Raw genomic sequence first — 7,500 nt, 5'->3', positions numbered from 1 at the left:
AATTCTTTGTGATGATATTGTTTTCAATTCTCTTCTGAACTTCAGTTTAGTTGTAATGTAAGTCTTCATTCCTGGAATCAAGAGACAGACCAAGGAGCTGTCACACCAATCTTCCCAAAGAAAATTAAATCTACAAGGGCATGTCTGTATCACAACCCTCCTACTATCTCAGGCAATTTAAAAAGCTGCTATCTCCTACTTTAGTTGGGATTGCAGCACTAAGAAACAAAGATAATCCATTTCAAACTGCCTGGGGGAATGAAATAGTCCCTGCAAAAGTTGAATTCCCATTAATTTTCCATGGCAAAGGCAATACACCAGATCCTGAAGGACAAGTCAGAATTAGCATTTAAATGGAGCTGCTACGTTTTTATTTTTATCTATTTCTTTTAAAATATAAAAAATAAGTTAAACTGCAATACTCTCGTCAGTTCATTTTTCCTTCTGAAATAACAAGAAGTTGGTGTTGTTTTGCCTTAAATGTGGATATAAAGACAAGCAGAGAATGGAAAACATAGTTTGTAGTCTTTCATACTGTAGGCAGTAGTTCTAAAGCATTTTTTACCTAAATGATCTTCTGTCAGCAGATAAGAACACTTCAGTGTAACCAAACTTGCTAGAGGCTGTGGTTTCTTTTCTTTGTGGGTTTGCATCCTGTGTCATGAGTATGAATCAGACACAGTCCTGAGGCACATTTTCAGAGGTGTGTTTGTATACAACTTGTTTTTCCTCTTATGCCACTGATAATCATCTCAGATTAGATCTCAAGACAGTCAGTAAATACGCTGCCACCTACCCACACCTCCCCTGCAGTACACAAGTGCATGCAACCATCTAAGCAAAGAGCAAAAACCACAATGAAGACACAAGGGCGAGGAGCATGAAGCAATAGTCATTAGATAACCCCAGATGACTTTTATCATTCTTTATTTAAAACAGTTTTGTCTGCCACTTCTAAGGAAAGTGTTGTTTTACCTGTGTTCCTTGGGTGATGCAGGCACTCTGCAGACTATTTTAATTCATGTTAAAACTATTGAAGATACTTAGTGAATTCATATGGCATTCAACTGACACTGACTGGACAGATAATAGTTAAATTATATACATTGTACAAAGTAAAATTAACTGAGTAAGTGTTAAGATATGTTCCTAAATGCTGAAATTGCAGACAGTATGTCAGTGTAGCTATACATTGTAAACATTTCTGTGAATATTCATTGCAAAATGATTGTAAATTCTAACTTCAAAGTTTTGCAGGAAGAATAAGGAAATTTGCACCCACTGAAACATAGTTTATAACCTTTCATTACTATATGCAAAAATGGAATTTGACATGAAACATTTCACAGGTTGCTGTGCCTTCTGCAAACAACATACCTTGGTGCAGTGCAAGGGTGTATATTTAAAGTAAATAGACAGACTTTATGAGGCAAAATTATAATCTGAATGAATAAATCCATTCTGTCTGGTGAGCACTTTAAGTACTCTAATGCATTTTAATAGAATGTAGTCTGACAGTAGTGTCCTCTGACAGTCATAATTAAAACTTACACTGTGGAATGTGTTCTCTAACAACCTAGAGCAAAGCATATACCTCTCCAGGTTTTTACATTTTAACATTTAGTTTGCAAACACCCATCAGAATGAAAACAAAATGCCATAGTTTGTGATCAAACTGCACTGAAGCTCTGAATCGAATGATTATTACATAAAATGAATAACATGGTTTATTGCAGTTCTGGAAGTGATGTTTATCATGTTGTTAAAATTATTGTTAAATTATCCTAAAATAGCTATAACATTTTAGTTACTCTCTCTGTTTAGAAACTTGATTACTAAGATGTCAAAAAGAACAGTACATTAAATAAAAAGCTCATCACTGTAATTGTAGATATTAATTCTCAAAACACTGTAGATATAATGTCACACCATGTGAAACATGTTTTCTTTATAAAATATATATCTTTTTTGCAATGAGCATAAGGAATTGAGGCTATGGGGCTATCGATAAGCTTCATTCTGCACTCCTTGGTTTTATGCATTCATCCTCCATTTATGTAGTGTGTGACTCTGAAGAAGTCACTTAAACAGAAAGTGCTGCTTGACTGTACCTGACACAGGTCTATGTGTATCAGTGCTTTATCCAAGTTAACAAACAGAAATGATGGAAAACTTAGTATATCTGTCTTGTTATTTGTCAGCATGACTTGCACATATCTATTTGGTGTGATTCTGGTTCCTGTATTTCCTCACTAGAGCAGACAAGTCTCCATACAGTCATGTATCAGTAATAGCTCTCTGTTTCTGTACATATATTTCATCATTCCCTCATTTACAGGGATGTTGTTGCTTCTTCCTTAAAAAATTGTCAAGTCCTGTAAACATTTGTACAATTTAGAAAAAACACAGAAAATTACAATATTTAAACATCAGTATGAATTAATGTTGGAGGTGCATTATTCCTTACATAATGCATGTCACTATAACAGGTTTTCCAATATTTATATAAGATAATTATTATACAAACTTAAACTACTTTTTTCATGATTTCTGAGTGAACAGGTTGAAAGCTTTTGCTTACTACATTAATAGTAAATCAGTAGGTGAAATCTCATTTTATCTATAAGCACTGGCAAACATTCTACATACAGAACTAGGATTAATAGAAAAAGAGGCAGCAGTTAAAATGCAGGCTGCACTGAATTAATACAAGTATGCACTATATAAATATACAGATGATTAAGTTAGTCAAATAACAGCATTTCACATTTTAAGTACATAAATTGGTGTTCAGGTACATCAAGCATGCAGTGAAACAGTTCAGTATGATTTTACTGAAAAATAAATGACATATTCTAGCAACAGAAATAACCACTAAGGCTGAAGAAGAAGAACACAGAACTACATACAAAAAAAAGGCAATATTGAACCTTCTCATGTCATAATTACTTCATTAAAGTCACTCAAGGAGAAAAGAAACAAAGAGTAAATGGTCTGATTATTTAACTCTTGTACTCATGCCAGCATCCATCTAAACCTATTAAGTTTTTATCGTAACAAATTATTTGCATTTGTTAGTAATACTTATTTTGCATGTTTTCATTTAGTGCAGTTTGTATCCATGAACTGGACAATAATGTATCTTAAGACAAAAAAGCTTTATCCTGGCCCCCTTTAATAATGCACACAGACACCTAAAGACATTTGATGACCTTTATTAAATTCAACAAAAAACAATAACTTTATTCTGAAACTGCAACAAAATAACTGAAACATTACATTCTTCTTAGATCAGAGTAGAGTACCCACTCACCCTGTCTGAATAAGCAGCATCCATATTCCACTTGCATATTCTTATCAAGCAACGTCCTGCAACTCACTTGAACTCAAAACTCAATAACATCAACACCATCACCAAGGGTGGGTAAGAAGAGGACAATCCCATCCCTCTTCTCCATTCTTCCCCACCACATAACACTTGATAACCCAACACCAAATTAATGGCAAAGAAAAAAGGGGGGGGGGTTGCAAGATCACACCAAAAGTGTGATACTTCTTCCCCCACTACACTGTTATAAAACCTAAACCCATCTCTAATATTACCTCACTGCCTCTGAGTCCCACACTATTAACCCATTGCCACCCATGGCCCAACTAAGCTATCCCTATCACTACACTTAACCCCCGTATCCACACCTACTCCCCCCACCCTCATTATCCTTGCACTAACCTCCTAAAATGGTCCTGGACAAATTAGTGTGTCCCAAACTTCATTTGTACCAGCCTCCTTTAATAATGCACACAGACACCTAAAGATATTTGATGACCTTTATTAAATTCAACAAAAAACAATAACTTTATTCTGAAACTGCAACAAGATAATTGAAACATTCCATTCTTCTTAAATCAGGGTAGCATACCCACTCACCCTGCCCAATTAAGCAGCATCCATATTCCACTCACTTATTCTTATCAAGCAGCTTCCTGCAACTCACTTGAACCCAAAACTCAATAACATCAACACCATTGCCAAGAGGGGGAAAGATGAGGACAATCCCATCCCTCTTCTCTGCCAGCCAGTCTGACCCCAGGCTATTCCCCCTCTTCTATTCAAAAACTTTCACCATACTCTTTAAAAATAATCTGTAGTGTACAGTAAATAAATCAAGGCCAATGTCACTCAAATGCACACCGTCAGCTCTAAACCAAACAAAATCCCTGTCTTCAAAATCCTGATGTTCAATCGTGTGCTTGCCCAATGCTCTCAACTGTAAAGCCAGCCTATGATTCACTGACCTCTGTGTCCACTCCAAAGCCTAAAAACTAACATTATTCCTCCAACTCAAAAATGGCACTATCCCCGACCATGCTATATGCATGCCTAGATATAGTGCTTGCAATATACACAAATCTTCTTATCCTATCTGCCAGCTGCTTCTTAGGAATTATACCCAAGTCATTCCCACCTAGGTGTATCACCAATATTTGTGGAAAACCTAACCGCAACTTTATTACTTCAACTTCATGCATAAGCTGACTCCACCTAAGACCTTGAACCCCATGCCAACTGACTGACCACCTTAATCAAGACAATCCCAAATTCTTTCCATCTGTCCTTACTGATGCCCTTTTCTCTGCTCAGTGGATATAGGAATATCCCAAGATGACAATAAGGTTTCCTGAAAGACACACACAAAAAAAATTTAAATTAGTGCAATTAAATACTTTATCTAATGTAATAAAAATAGACATTAGAAGACCATGTCCCCACTCTTCTAATAACGTCAATAGATCTGTCTTCCTTTGCCAAATCTGAAGCCCTCCTGATACAGAAAGAATGAGCTGCAAACCTCTCAGCTGGAAACCCAATACACTTAAGAGCCTTCCTTATGATCTGTACAAACTGACTACTCATTACCATCCTCCAAGTTCTCAGACTGAACACCAAATCATGCACCCTCCACTTCTGCCTGAGTCCTGCAGCCCAATCTACCAGACAAAGCCCTGCATTCCTATCTTTTCTCAAGACTGTTGACGTACCTTTTCTCAGTTGATCTGTTTTAGATCTCCATAACATGATGTGAACTGCCCCTGAACATATCATCACATTCCTCCAGAATAATGACCCCAACAACTCTGACACCTAAAATGCACTGAAATACAGCCATACACTCAAAGTAACCCACATGACATAATCGACTGAATCCATCTCCACTAAAGCCAAGCTTGTCAGTAGATCTTTCAAGATCTGCCTTGTCAATGGCCAACACATATCCATATTCCCTCCAGAGACTTTTCCCCATCCTCTCAACATATGCCCCACCATCCAAGACTTTGTGAAATCACGCAACCCAGCCACCTGCTCAAATATACTAATAGACTCCCAATCCACTTTAACCATTTGCACTGCATTAGCTTGCCCCCAAAGCTGGGCCAAGTAGTTAAGCAGCAACTCCTCCATCTAAACTCCCTTTTCCTCAGGTAATTGCAAAACAAATGTATCAAAACCATAAAGTGCCTTATCATATGCCATCCTGGTGGACTCTGCCCATGACTGCTGCACCAATCTCCTGCTTATGTTAACCCAAGATGCCACACCTCATCTGGCAAAGGCACTAGCCTCTCTTCTGCCCCCGGAGCCCAGTGTTAAAATTTGCAAAAGTGAAATAAAGACAAACTATCAGCCATCGCATTCCAGACCCCAGCCACATGCACGCCTGTGAATGAAGAATTAATTATCAAAATCTGCAAGACTAACTTACCTAAACCTAACAATGACATTTCAGGTCTAGCAGTCTTCATTTGCAAAATCCATACCACTGCCATGTTGTCTGAATGGAAAATTACCCTCTTTTCCATCAATTTCTCCTGCCAGACTACTGACACTACCCAAATTGGCATGAAGTCCAAAAAACACCACATCCCTTTTCAATCCTAATCCCAATCCACAGGCCATTGAACAGCAAACCATTCACCTCCAAAAAGTGCCCCCATCCCAATTACTCCTGCTGCATCTGTGAACAGTTGCAGCTCCTCCTGCATGAGCCAGTCTGTCTGCCAAAAGTAAACCCCATTGAACTGCTCCAAAAAAGATAACCACAGAGCCAAATCAGCCTGTACCAACATTCTAATCCTAACCCAATGGTGTTTACTCTTCCCCCCTTTCAATAGAAAGGCCACTGGCCTGCAAAAAGTATGCCCTGGATGAACAGCCCAACATGCAAAATTTAGAACCCCTAAAAGTTTCATGACCATCTGAATGCACACCTTAACCTTACTGACCACTGCCCCAGTCTGCCCTTTCAATTTGTCTCTCTTATCCACTGGCAAGCAAAATAGCCCACATCCTGTGTCCACCAACAGTCCCAAAAAATCCAAAGCATTGGCTGGGCCTTCCAACTCATGCCAGGCCAATGGAACCCCAAACTCATCACACATCCCCAAGAATTCCTTCAAACCTTCATATGCACCCTCAAATCCCTCACACTAACAAAATATCATCTAAATAATGTACAGCCCTCTGTGTACCCACCCTCTACTGCCATATCCAATGAAGGACCATGCTGAACTAAGTAGCACAAGCTACCAAACAACCTACTAGCATAGCCTTATCAAAATAAAATTTGTTCCCAACTACCATGCCCTGTAACGGCCACTCCTCATCTCTCACTGGCAACAAGCGAAAAGTGGATTCAATATTCACCTTCAGTAACTACAGATTCATAAATCCCCATATAACCTTCACACATCATCCAAAGTTGCATAGCTGACTTTAGCATTTTCAACCAAAATGAAATCATTCACCAAAATCCCTGCAGGGTATGACAAATAGTGAACCAACCTGAATTCACCATCCACTTTCTTCAGAACCAAGCCCAATGGAGATACCCTAAAACTCTGAAAAAGAGGGCTTTCAAAGAGCCCCAACAACCTACCTGCCTGTTGTTCTTTCTATACCAAAGTCAGCAGAATATCCTCTTTATCCATTATGGACCACAAATTCTTACAAACCACCCCATCCCCCACCACCCTTGATTTAATAGAAAAACTCTTAGAAAAACCTTACCTCCCACTGCCCACATTGAACAGCTGAATGATTCCCCCACACACTTCAAACAAACATGGGAAAACTTACATCCCACCCATGAACAACTTCCCACATTAAAAGCCCAACAAACTCCTCCATTTTCACCCCCTACCTTTCCCCCTCAAGCATTCCCTGCAAAACTACCCATCATCATAGCCAGCCAAATATCTGGATGATGAACCTCCCAGCAAAGAGAGTGACCTTCTGCTTTATGCTTCCAAAACCTCTGGTCATACCATAACCAGGCATTCCCAGGCCTCAAACACTTAGCTTCACGTATAGTAAGAAAGCAACCCAATAGCAGCAATGCCAAAGAAGGCTCCTTTTCCAACAAAACTGCCATATAATAAACAAATCCTACTATCCAGTTATGCCATGTCCTAGGTCACAGTCTACCTACCCTTCTCCTCCCT

Source organism: Protopterus annectens, chromosome 2.part0 (assembly GCF_019279795.1).
Source record: "Protopterus annectens isolate FY-2018-M chromosome 2.part0, PAN1.0, whole genome shotgun sequence".
NCBI lineage: Eukaryota > Metazoa > Chordata > Ceratodontiformes > Protopteridae > Protopterus > Protopterus annectens.
Note: the sequence above shows the minus strand (reverse complement) of the source record.